Here is a 12,593-nt window from a genome sequence, read left to right as displayed (position 1 = left end):
CAGGGAGCCTTTTCTGAAAAGTGATGGTGGCTGGTGAGGGAGGAGGGGTGAGGGGAAGATTGGACAGCTGTCGCCATACCCACCTCACTGTGCTGACTTAGAGCTAATGCTCGATCAAGCCTTTGTATATATTTTTCCAGTACATTTCAACACTGTGTACACCTAGTGTTTGAGGCCACGCAGAGACACAGTTGGCGCGACAGATGTACACAGCACATGAGCAGCAGAGGGCAAGAGCTGAAATGCCTGAGCCAGTAAATTACTCTTTCTGTCAAACTTTAGGGATAAGCACGACCTCAAAGACAGCGGCACTGAAGCAAACGTGCGATTCTTTCCTATAGCTTTGTGGTTTTTATGGGAATTTTTTTGAAATGCCTCTGTGAGCGGCTCGTGTGTTTTTTCTCTTGCGGACGCAATATAATATCTTCATCTGCGCTATTTACATGTTTAGGTAGCAAACAATAACGGGTAGGTGGCTACTTCCTCAATCACTTCCAACAGGAAATTAAGGTGTGGGTCCTCCATAGAACTGCACTATCACAACAATCTCAACTTTTCTCAAAACAAACTAGAATTCTGCAGCAAGAGACGACATTTAGGTCCGTGTTCAAAGTTCACAGAGTGCAATGATGACTAGGGAAACAGCTGTTTCCTTAAAAAATAATTACAGAAGCTGTGTCCACATGTCTACGCTAAAAACAATGCTGGTCAGTGCACCATATGGTGATGATAGGATGGGCCAGGTAAAATCTAATTCTAATAAATTCCTAATCAGTTTGGAGGGACACTGAAACAGCACAGTTAATGGAAATGTGTAGAGTCAGCAAGGTCTTTCACAGCTGCGTTTTTAATAAGATTTGAGAGGCATTACAACAACATTGCAGTCAATGTCATGTTGAGCTGCTCCCTCTGTCTGTAACTCCGGCAGAGGGAAAAAAGAACAGACAAATGAGGCAGGCGAGGGGAGGAAAACATGGTCATCTGTTTCAAAAGAGCTGAAATCTGATCTCTGGGGGGAGAGGGATAGTCGGAGGTACTGTATAGTACATATCATCTGCCTGTGATCATTCATGCTTTCTAATTACAGAAGGTGAGGAGGGCCATAATTTTATCGTATTTGTTTTGCATCACTGCAAAAATAGAAAATGAGGGCTTGCCAAGCTGCACCAATTTACTTCATTTCGACCTTGATTAAAAGAAAATTAATTGCCACATCTCTCATTATGTTGCAGGCAGCATTCGATGACGTGAATGGAAAAAAAAACCCCTCAAAAAGTAAGATGCAAAGGCTCAGAGGCAATGGGAGGTGGACCTGGGTGTTCAAGAGACGGCGCAGTCCTCGAAAATAAACAAGCCCTCCCCCTAAATCTGTTCCACGAAACTATCAAAGATGTTACGAATCAGTAATTTAGAAATACAGATAATGACTGGTTGCTCGATGTTTGGATATTTGGATTATTTGATTGGCTCACTGTGTTTTCATACCTGAAAGGACTTTACTTGTACTGACTTTCAGTATAAACTATTACTTTTAAAACCGAAACGTGCCCCTTGCAAATAATGACAGACCCAACCAAATTTAAATCCTGTTTTCATCCCTCGAGCCCCCGCTGCTCCTCCTCTTCCCAAGACACCATATGTCTCAGCGGATCAACTTCAGAAGTTTTCAGCAACCACGGTGTATGATTACATGAGAATTTGTCTCAGAGAAGGCCTCCAGGAGGAAGAAAATGCTAAATGCTATTTTTGAAATGAAATTCTCCTTCATGTGGCTGCACCTGTTTCCCTGGGAGAGTAAACAGAGCAGACGCCCGATAGAGAGGGCCTGCCCTCAACACACACCTAATTCTAAAAAATTTATTAGCTTTTGACACTCTTTAAAGTCACAGTGTGGGACAAAGGGTAACCTGTTCCTCTTGCACTGGTTTGGCTATACTTCTTCTTCCCTCCTTCCTGTGCCTCTGGCTCCAGCTGCTTATCTGTGACTATGGTGACAGAGACCCACCGGTGCTGACCCCACACAGGTTTACCTGTCATCTTTCCACAGTTGGGTCCAATCAACAGGGCTGAAATTAGTGTTTTGTTGTTGTTGTGAACTTGTGCGCGTGAATTTTTCATGCTCAGCTGAGTATCCGTAAGTGAGCTACCATTTAGCGGATCATGCGTCCTAACTTGCGGGCGTCGGGGGCAGGGATCATTATTTGGCATGCCTCGTCAAGCCATCATGAAGGCAGCGGGGACATTTGAATAATTGATTGAAATAATGTAAAGTAATCTGGCCGGCTCTCATTCTTGGCTCACCTGCCCCTAATTCTGAGACCGCTCTCAGCTGACAGGGGACAGGGAGGGACATTTAAGGACATGGGAGTAACATGGAGGAGGGCATTTTACCCACCATTACCCTTCGGCTCCTATTTCTCGACTGGTCTTACCAGTGATGTTGTGGTAAATAAAATGGTGTGTTAACAGCCCTATCACCCCTGTCAGAAATTATCCCGAGGCCTTTGTTAATATCAGCAAACAGTTTCTTAAAAAAGAGCTTCATTTTAGATATTTTTCACTATTTTTCACCTGTTAAGATCAGGACAGTTGTCTTTCCGAGGCACAAAAGTCCCCCCCCCCCAACCTGCCATTCCTTTTTGTACACTAAGCTGGAATGAGAAATGTAAACTCATGATAGGAAAATTTAAATCAAAACCTTAAGGGGTTTTAATAGGACATTAAAGCACATCAGTCATGCATGGCCAAGCATCTTTGTTTAGACTGAATTTGAGCAATCAGCTCAGGCTCGGTGACATTGTTTGTCTCACACTGTGATAAAGTTTTATGATTGACCGTAATTATTCCCTCAGGATCTAAAAGCACCTTCCAGAATCACTTTTTCAACTTCACTGCTTATATTTGATTCAAAGCACAACAGAAGAACAACAATGGATTGAGTAACAAATCCGAATATTTCAAACAGCCACACCTGTGCTGTGAAAGATACGGCCCAGGGGCCAGAAGTGGCCTGGCAAATACTCCAATCCGGCCCACTGGACAGCTTTGGAAAATGTGACGTAGTGCATAAATTTTGAACTTTTAACTGTATTTCATAAGTTTTACAGCTTTTCATATTGAACCCCCCACCACAACCACCACCGCACACACAATTGGGATTAATATTACACCAAAATGATAAAGTATTAGATAAACAAATGATAGAAAAGGTCTGCTCTCTACAGTAGAAATTACATGTTTTTGTTAGGGCTGTCAACGTTAATGCGTCCCCACGATTAATGCGATTAAAATTTTTAATGCATTTAACCTATCTGGAGCACAGAATGGACAAACTTTGGAAAAACAGCCCGAAATGCATTGACAAAGACATTTCAGGGATCTTGAATCATTCTGAGCTCCAGATGGGTTAATTGCGTTAAAAATTTTAATCGCGTTAATTGTGATGACGGATTAATCCAGGTTAACACGTACAGAGGCCACACTTTAATAAAAAAATAACAAAAAAACCATTGATTTTCTGTGAATTAATGAAAACTTTAGATGTTATGATGAACTACTAGAAGTACCAGAAACCAGAAGTTTCACTGTACCGCCACGCGTAAGGTGAAAGCGAGCCGTATGTGGCCCATGATGTAAGACGAGTTTGACATCCCTGATCTAGAGTGTGGCACTAGGATTGTCATGTTACAAGCACCACACTGGTAGGTCCTCTTCAGTAGCCTTTGTTTATCTTTCTTTGCGTCTTTACACCTCGAGCAGAAGCTGTAGGAGAGGAGGGAGCATACAGGTGCTTTCTTAGCTCTGAGTCTACGTGTTGAAAAGTCCTTCACAATTACTTCACAAGCTCTGCAGTCCTCCTCCTCCTCCTACATTTGTTGAAAGACCACGGGGACGAGCTGCGTTCTTCTCAGTGTGTCATGCTGACTGCTGCTGGGTACAGTATATCACCTGATATGGTGTTTATCCTTGAAAGCTTCACTGAATACCTCAAACTCCTCTGGCAGGAGCACAACTTGACGCGTCTGTCTTCACTACAGGCGCTATTGTGTGTACACAAAACCGGTCTCACTTAACACTTTGTCAGAATTAAGAGAGAGCGTTGAGAAAGGGAAACTTTAAAGAAAAAAAAGAAGCTTATCACACTCTGGTGTGTGGTTTCTATATGATAAGTGAGCATGCCCTCCCCTCGTCCCTTACGAAACAGCACCCACTGAAAGTGTTCAGTTTTAGGACACAGGGGTCACACCTGTTGTGGAACTTGATAGAAGGCTTATTTATAAACTTTCACAGCCCTAAATTCCTCCTTCAGAGAAAACGCTGACACACAAAGAGTGAGGACATGGGTCAGCGGAAATGCTTGTTTAGGAACGAGCCGGCAACTTGGAAAAACCTCCAAAACTCCCAAATGAGGAAATAAACAAGCCATTAAAAAAAGGTGATCAGAGAACGAACACGGCTTTCAAGGAGCAAGTCTTCTCATCTCCACGACGAGGCACATTTAGATGTGTCATCAGCAGGACAGTTTGGGTGTGTGACATGTAATTTCTTTCAATGAACGTCAGCGTGTACCGTAAAACTGGGTGGCTCGACCGCGTTTTCTGGTAGCGCTCTGCTCTCGACTGCGACTGTCGTGAACACGCTCTTTAAATCATGTCACACTGTTTATTCTGAGTGACCTTCACCCAGCCTTTGTGGTAATTTAAAAACCAAGCACCACACTGGGACGGCCTCTGTTAAATACTTTGCTCCCTAAAAAAGGCAGAAGTCACAATCGGGGTCCAGAGGGGAGCATCTTAATATATTGCCTAAATTTAGGTACTGAGTTACAGCCCGGGGGGAGATATCTGGGTGGGCTCAAGTGACGTAAGAAAAGTTCTGGTAATGCTGAGCGGATTTTAAGCATAAGAGGGGACACATTGTGGCTGTAGGGGAGAGCTTTGAAGTGACTGATAGTGTGACAGGTGCTACCAGACAAGTGTCTGATAAGTGGCTTTTAGAAATGGGGAAATATATGCATTTTATTACCTCTCAGTGCCTGTTTTCTTATTTAGAAATAACTCGAGCCATGCAGCTTATTAATCAGATTTAACCTAGATTTGACCTTAAGCTTAATATCTTTTTAACTAAAATATATACATCTAACGAAACCCACAAATGAAATATAACGCAGTATAGCAGGTTTCAGGTTCTTCAGCAGAAAGACACTAATAGAAGTGTCATCATATTCTGCTGAGCCCTCTCTCCGTCACTCTTGCCATGCCATGTAATGCAATGTCGTTCCCTTTAACATTTAGCAGGGTTCAAGTCATTCTGCACTGGTCAGGAAGCTGTAAGGACCAGATTGCGCACAAGTAAGCAGATACTCCACACTTTATTATAGACATCTGGGTATAATATTAGTCATCTCTGCCAATACCAGCAAACCTAACAGGCAAACCATGTGACAAGGAGCAATACCAGACAAATCGATGGCTCAAAACAGATTGCATTGCAGAGATTCCCTTTGCTGACAGGCCGAGGGATAGTTTTGGCTTTTAAAAAATAGCGACATCTTTTAAGGTGACCCCTAGAGTGCTTCTTATAAAATTACAAGAGACAGAAATCCATTTGCAACTGTGCTATAACACTGAGATTACATTGTTACTTTAGAGGCTCGGTGCAAATTAATTTGAGGTTCATTTCATGTATTATATAAATGGATGGTGGTAGGAAAATTAAATCCCAGTATTGCACATTTCTATATATTGTTTTATTTCTGTAGAGGGTGTTTTGGATCACTGTGCTTGCCATTCAATTGGCCAGCAGGGCAGGGTTCCAGCAGATTTAACTCTTTTATGGCTCTCGGCTGTCTGGAGGGCAGAAGGACAAAAACAATCCGGCATTCATTGTTCAGGTAAATAAATGTGAGACGAGACATCTAAAGCTGATTAATCCCTGTTAAAAACAATTCATAAATACTTTCAAAAAACATCTCATTTTCCTGGGAATAAATAATTGGTTACAACATGAGTCATTTCTTTGAAGCCCCCGTTTGAGGGAGCAGTTCAAAAAGCAACCAATTCCATATTTGAGGTTTCCCACCGCTCATACTGCAGGTGTCCAGCTGAATTTGCTTCCACATTTCACCTGGCAGCAAACTGCAGTGGACGTCTCCCGCTGATTTAAGATCCACGTACTCAGATGGGGCCGGCAGTATTGTAAAAGAAAAGTTGTAATACTGGATTACTTTGTTTGAGTTAGGCTTTTATTCTCAGCTGTTAATCATGTTGTAAATGTTGGCTGTCATAATGGATACGGCTGAAATGTTTTAAAAGTGCAGCAAGTGATGCTACACTAGTATTTGCTGCAGTTTAATTATAGGTGGAGAAAGAAAATGTGACTGCTACAGAATTTTATTTTTTCTCTTCATCATCTCACCACTTGTTTTTAGTCAGATCAGCGGAGGCCACTGCTCATTCGCAGCTAATGCAATGTAGGGCCTATTTTCACTTTTTTACTTTATTTTTTTACTTTAAGACGGCTCGCGTCAGTTTCCACTCGAGAAGATGTCGGTTTGCTCTATCGGACACCTCCTTTATTCCTCCTCCCCTCCTTTCACTGCTGTCGCTCCCCTTTAAACCCTAAAAAAGAGCAGCTACCAGTAAAGTTGTAAACTCCCTCACTGTGCTCAGCACCCTTGCACCCAACACCAGCCACACATATGGAAAGAGTGCACAGCGTGTCAATGGGGCAGCCCTGTCAGGTATGAATATCGGAGCATCTCCTATCCTATCTAGGGACCTTGGAGCCATGTGTCGACATGCATCGCACTGTTAGCTACATCGCCTGGTCATATTGGGGACAGGAAAGAAGTGGCGGAACAGAAGCACTCCAGATGTTCTTCATCAGTGGGCCACAGGGGAAGTCTGTTACCACAACACCTGGCTCATTCTGCTCGGAGCTCCGAGGCAGAGTGGTGACGCTCTGCCACAGTCTGGCTATCTGACTGAAAATAGACTTGCGCTGCTGAAGGATACAGCAGGATCCACTGTTAACATGGACTTTATCATGTTAATGCCTCTACGGATAGACTGGCAACAATCCCATGTATATATAATGAAAAGAAGATGTGCAGTGACAATACTGTGCAGGTCTAGAAGCGCACATGTGAGCGTTCAGTCTTGGACTGCTTGATCAGATTTGATCCAGCAGACTTCCATCAGCCCAAAAAATGACTAAATGAGACAACTACATTTATTTTTCCCTGCAGATTTATAACTTTTAGACAGCTTTAAAAACATTAAAATAAGTCCTCTTTAAAATAACTGATTTAAAGACTGAATGAATGAAAATGCCCCACCACACAGACACACACACACGCATTAAATTGTGCAGGCCGGTTTAAAATAAACAAAGATTCTTATTGCGCACACTTTGCAGATTTACACCTGCAACTGTCACCTTGCGGGCGACAGATCTGGAGCCCTCGTAGTGAAAAAAGGTGTTTGTTTTCATTTTGGCAGTAGAGAGCAGGGATAGTGAAGAGGGCAGCGGCCCAGGTGAAAAACGGCAGATGCCACGCTCAATAATACCAATGTTAAAATCTCCTTGACCTGCAGGTCATCAAATAGCAACACCAATTCGTTTCATATTTTGCTTGCCGGATCAATGGTGGCATAAATTTGGGGCTCAATGACAAGAATAATTTAAAAAAGATCTATAAACGATAGAACGGTATTCCCTATGGTCACAGATGCATAACAATTTGCTAGATTGACAGGATGGACTGCAGAAAGCTTAAAGATGCAAACATATAGTTAAGAAAAAAATCATATAAGGCATGCTTGTTTTATTTTTGTGTCTCCTCCTTTTATCAGGTTCATATAGAGAAATCAATGTTTTCTGAATTTTCTTAGGCTTTTCTGCTCTGATCAGCAAATACTGGAAGGACAAATTGTTTAACATGCCTGAATAAATAATAATATCAATGGCGAATCCACCAACCCCCCCTATTTGAGTCAAATGAATCTGACTTTCACCACCTTCACACATGACAAGAAGGGCAATAAATATATGAAATATAAAAGCAGGAGTGAGCCTCAGCATTGGTGCTTTAATTCAAGAGCAGAAATCCAGATGTTTGCTTAATAAAAAAAATTTCAGGGGGGGGAATCATCTTAAATGTTTAGTTGACACTTCCCTTTGACTTATCAAATCCCAAAACCCGTCTGACCAAGCCTAGATACAGACACCATTTTCCTGCTTAGAGGACAAGATTATTGGACTTCACGCTAATACTGTTTTGCAAAGCATAAAAGCCTCTTGCTGATAAATATTAATTTGAGCCTTCATGATGTATTTGAAAATTCCAGCTAAAATGTCACCACATGGAACATTAATGTAATATTTCAAGGCCTGAGAGCAATACTCATATTGATTGCATTTATTTGACTCTGGGGAGGAGAAATAATTCTTCAGTGTGGAGACACATCTGGTAGCCAAAGATGCGAAGCAGGGAATGAGAAAATGCAAAATAACAATAAAAAATAATAGGACTTGTATTTAAATGCATTATCCCAGAATTGTTTGGATACCAATGCCTTATTATAGCCCGAGAAAAAGACAGATGCACCCGGGTCTTTTACTGCTACCTCTGAAAGGTTTAATTTTCTATAAAGTGTTTAATACCCAACAAGAGGAAAGCAGATCGTTTGCATCCAGCTATTTTCCCCCCACCTCGCCGCTATTTGCAGCAGGTCCCCTGTGATAAAGCTGAGCAGCTAAATGACAAGGAGTACCAGCGCTAATGCTCCCCTTTTCCTTACAGTACTGAGCTGCACTTTGCATTGCTGCTGCTGCTGCTGCTGCTGCTTGCGTGAGTTCACCGGGATCCAACTTCAAGGCGTTGTCACATAAGGATTGTGTCCTTTGTTATCAGCGATATTGACTCGCAGTGTGTCGAGGCGTCTGCCTGTCTTCGTGCAAATGAACTGAAATCTGAGAAACAGCACTTTGACCCTGAGCCCATCCGTCAACAGCTGCGCGGACTTTTATTAATTGGATAAACAATGTTTGGCCGTTTGGTGCTTAAATAATTTGTAAAAGCGGCCTTATGTTCTTCTTTAAATAATATTAACAGCTTTTCTGCGTCACTTTGGAAACAGATTCAAAATTCATAAAAGACAATTTCTCAATAAAATATTTCATTTATTTTTTTTAAGAGTGGAGGCCTTGTGAAATCCGTCTATTGGTATATGCGTGTCTGTAGGATGCATTTATTTACCACTGAGGTGTTGCTTACAGTTATGGAAAAATGCCGATCATCTTCTGCTTCACACACATCACCATGAAATGCCCCAGATTTCCTCTACCATGCGCATGCGTTAAATAACGAGTCTCCAACTTAAGCAACTGTGGTCACAGTTTTGCATAGTTTTAAAAGAAGAGCCTGTCAAAAAAGAAAAGAGAGAGAAAACTTTTCTCACGTTGAGGAGAGAGCTTCTCCGTCCTGTACGCAGGCGGCTTGAATACAACACGGCTAAAGCGCCTCCCACTGGCGTATCTCGGTACTCCTCATGCTTCATCAGACACCTGACCACCATCTTCTCCCGTTTGCTTGTTTTCCGAGAGGATTTGAAGTTTGAAGCCATGCATACTGCAGTGCAGGGGGATGGATGTGTGCAGAAAAAGGAGTGATGACATCGCAGGTGACTTTTTCCCCCACTAAGTAGTTGTGATGTTCCTGTAACTGCGACACTTCAAGGATGCATTGTGTAAATATTTTATAGCACTTCTTTTATAATATGTTTTCGTTCTTTTTTTATGTAGAGGAAAAAAAATATCTGCAAGCGGTTGAGTTAACCACAGAATCATTTTAAGCTTGGAAGCGCTTGATATGTGTTAAATTCAGATTTTGGTTAGGTGGTTAGCCCACTAAATAAGACCTTATTAAAGACACTTGGCAAATCTGTCCACGTGGGCTTTGGTTGGTTATCAAATGTCTGTTTCAAGGAATGCCAGTTTATTTAAATGTTTTTTCTTCTTCTTCTTCTTCTTGTAACTACAGTAAACATTAACAGGAAGTAGGGAAGAAACACGATGAGTCAAAAGTTCTTCTCTGATTTTATGTTACAACTTTCAGATGAATCATCAGGACATTATACCACAGAGCGCCGCACATCTGTAGGCCTGCTTTCCAGTGAAAACCTGAACGCTTTCACCAGATATTCCCTCTGTTTGGTTAAAAGTGGGCCAGGCCGCTAAACCAGCAGATGTCATGTCTGGTTAGGATGAAATACTGAACGGTCTCAAATGAGAATGACAGGTCTGCTGCTGCTGCTCGTGAAAAAACTGTTTGCATTCTTGTCTCACTTTTTCATTAAAACTTTTTGAATTCGTACAGTTGCGCAGCTGCACAATCCAGGGGGATGTCGTTCCTTTATGCTTCGCGCCACCAGGAACCAAGAAGTTTCATCCAAATTCCTAACAATAAATATCCAACCAAGGATAGCCTAAATAATGGATTTACACAAAAACCCAAGACAACACCTTCAAAAAGCAAATACCTTTTATCGCCATCTGTAGCGGGCACCTGGGAAGATGGGCTTTGTGCGTGGCAGAGTGAGGAGGGAAATCATAGTTTTGGCGCAGACAATGTGAGCATTTAAATAAGAAATGGAATCAGAGCCCGACTGTTTGCTTTATTTCTCAATTCCCACATCAGTTTGAGAAAACAGCACAAAAAAAGAAGAGTGGGAAAAAAAAAAGCAAAACACTTTTTTAGGTGTAAAGAAAAACATACGCCAGGAAATGACAAGTTCCAAACCAAAGAGCAAAGAACGTCACTATAGGATGTGCGATAATTGTGATGAATCTCCAGTGTCCTTATCCATCTCTGCACTCGCATGCAATTTTCACTTCCCTTTTTTGCATGCATGAAAGCAGGGAAAGAAGTAAAAATAAAACAGAATGTATTTGAAATAAGAAGCTCAGTCACACAGAATACGCGCCTGTTGGTCCTGAACTGCTACCACGTGTGACATAAAGCAGAGGTATGCGCTGCCGGGGCCAGACGGGTCAGCCAGGCATCAACAGCGGCATCAGTAAAGTGGCTGCACCGTGGCAGGTGATTTAATGGTTGTCACAGCAGCAATAGAAGTGTACAGAGACAGGATTCCAGTCAAAGATAATATTTGTGATGAATCACTGTCACGCCAGAGGTAAATGTAACACTAATAGACATGGGGAGATCTACTGTTAGCTGGTTTTGCTAATGAGCGTATTCTTTCAGAGAGGTGGTGTCACTTTGCGGGTGCTGCTTCCATACAGTAAGTAGCGAAATGAGGGGGCTTATATTGGATTGAGTGTAATGAGAGTGTCATAGCCATACTGCTGTGAGGAGCTCGAGACATGAGGCCTGAAATGCAGATAATGTTGTTGGAAGACAGTCTTTATGAGTATTGCTAAACTGCAGGTAAGACGTCTGCTCGAAATTATGTTTTAAAAAAAAGAGCTGCGTGCATGACTCTCTACTTTCCTAAACAGGAAATAGTGCAGTAGCAATGTAAAAGCTCTGAAGCCACACCAATGTGTGCTCGAATGCTTGCCGGAGTTGTATCAAGAAACAAATGTGTATTGATTAACTTATTTTATTGATTTATGATGGAACTGTTGGTGTTATTGTGCAAATTCTGCTAAGTTTTAAAGTCAAATTTCCCATAAGGGACAATAAAGTTTCTTCTTCTTCTTCCTTATTTAGGCCCATACTTTCTTTGAACATCCTGACTTCACATTCGCCATCAGATCAGCCCACAAAAACCAAAGCTAAAAAAATGTGTTGCTAACATTTCAGAGGTTACATTTACAAATCTCCCTAATGAGGATCTAGTTATTTGTTTAGCTGCTGTAACATATGTTCCACTTTAATTCAGGCCAATAATTTAACATATGAAAGCAACAATTACAAAGACTACTTAACTGTTAGACAGTTAGAGGATACCTAAACAAAGAATGTGGATTTAAATATTTGTCAATCAGTCAGTTTTTATATTTGTTATTTTTTTCTCATTTAAATATATTATTTTCACTAAGGCTATTTTTACATATTAATCAGTGACGTCTGTGCATATTTATTTCCAGTCACAGAATGAAGCGGTTAGGAGAAATCTCTCCAATATTTTTCCCGGGATCCTTTTACTTTAAACGTCTGTTTCCGATGGCGCTCGGATGTGTCGATCTGCAAAGAGAGGAATTCTGTTTTTGCTGAATGGCAAGTGTTTGGTTTCCTGTTTGGATTAGCCAGCTTTAAATCAGGTACAGTGATACTCAGCGCAGAGAGATTCTTCAAGGTGGAAGGTCACAGGGAAGTCAACTCAACACAATGGCTGCAACTGACTCCCCCAGCCAGGTGGAGCGACTCTTAAGGTGGCTTGCAGATGTAGTCCGATCTGTTGTGTGCAGGGAGAGAGGACTGTGTGCTGGCATCAGGTTCTTTTAGTTTCAAAAAGCTGTAAACCAGATAAGAAGAGAATTTTTATTTCTTACGCACAGAGGTGAATGAAGTTCAGCAGCTTTGTTTGTCAGGCTCTTTTAGCAGTTGTTGGGCAGATTTTAGA

General features: G+C 41.6%; 1 protein-coding gene across 1 annotated transcript in view; it reads right to left on the bottom strand.

Annotated features, from left to right (window-relative positions):
- Window positions 1-10,671: 10,671 nt before the first annotated feature.
- The window catches only part of ciroz (ciliated left-right organizer protein containing ZP-N domains), a 29,771-nt gene continuing 27,849 nt past the window's right edge, over window positions 10,672-12,593 (bottom strand). Inside the window, exon 13 of the mRNA XM_076878057.1 lies at window positions 10,672-12,485. The gene's annotated coding sequence lies outside the window, so the exon portion shown is untranslated. The remainder of the gene's footprint in view (window positions 12,486-12,593) is intronic.

The sequence above is a fragment of the Maylandia zebra genome, linkage group LG20 (assembly GCF_041146795.1).
Source record: "Maylandia zebra isolate NMK-2024a linkage group LG20, Mzebra_GT3a, whole genome shotgun sequence".
NCBI lineage: Eukaryota > Metazoa > Chordata > Actinopteri > Cichliformes > Cichlidae > Maylandia > Maylandia zebra.
The sequence above is the reverse complement of the archived record's forward strand: the minus strand, read 5'-3'. Positions and strand labels throughout refer to the sequence as shown.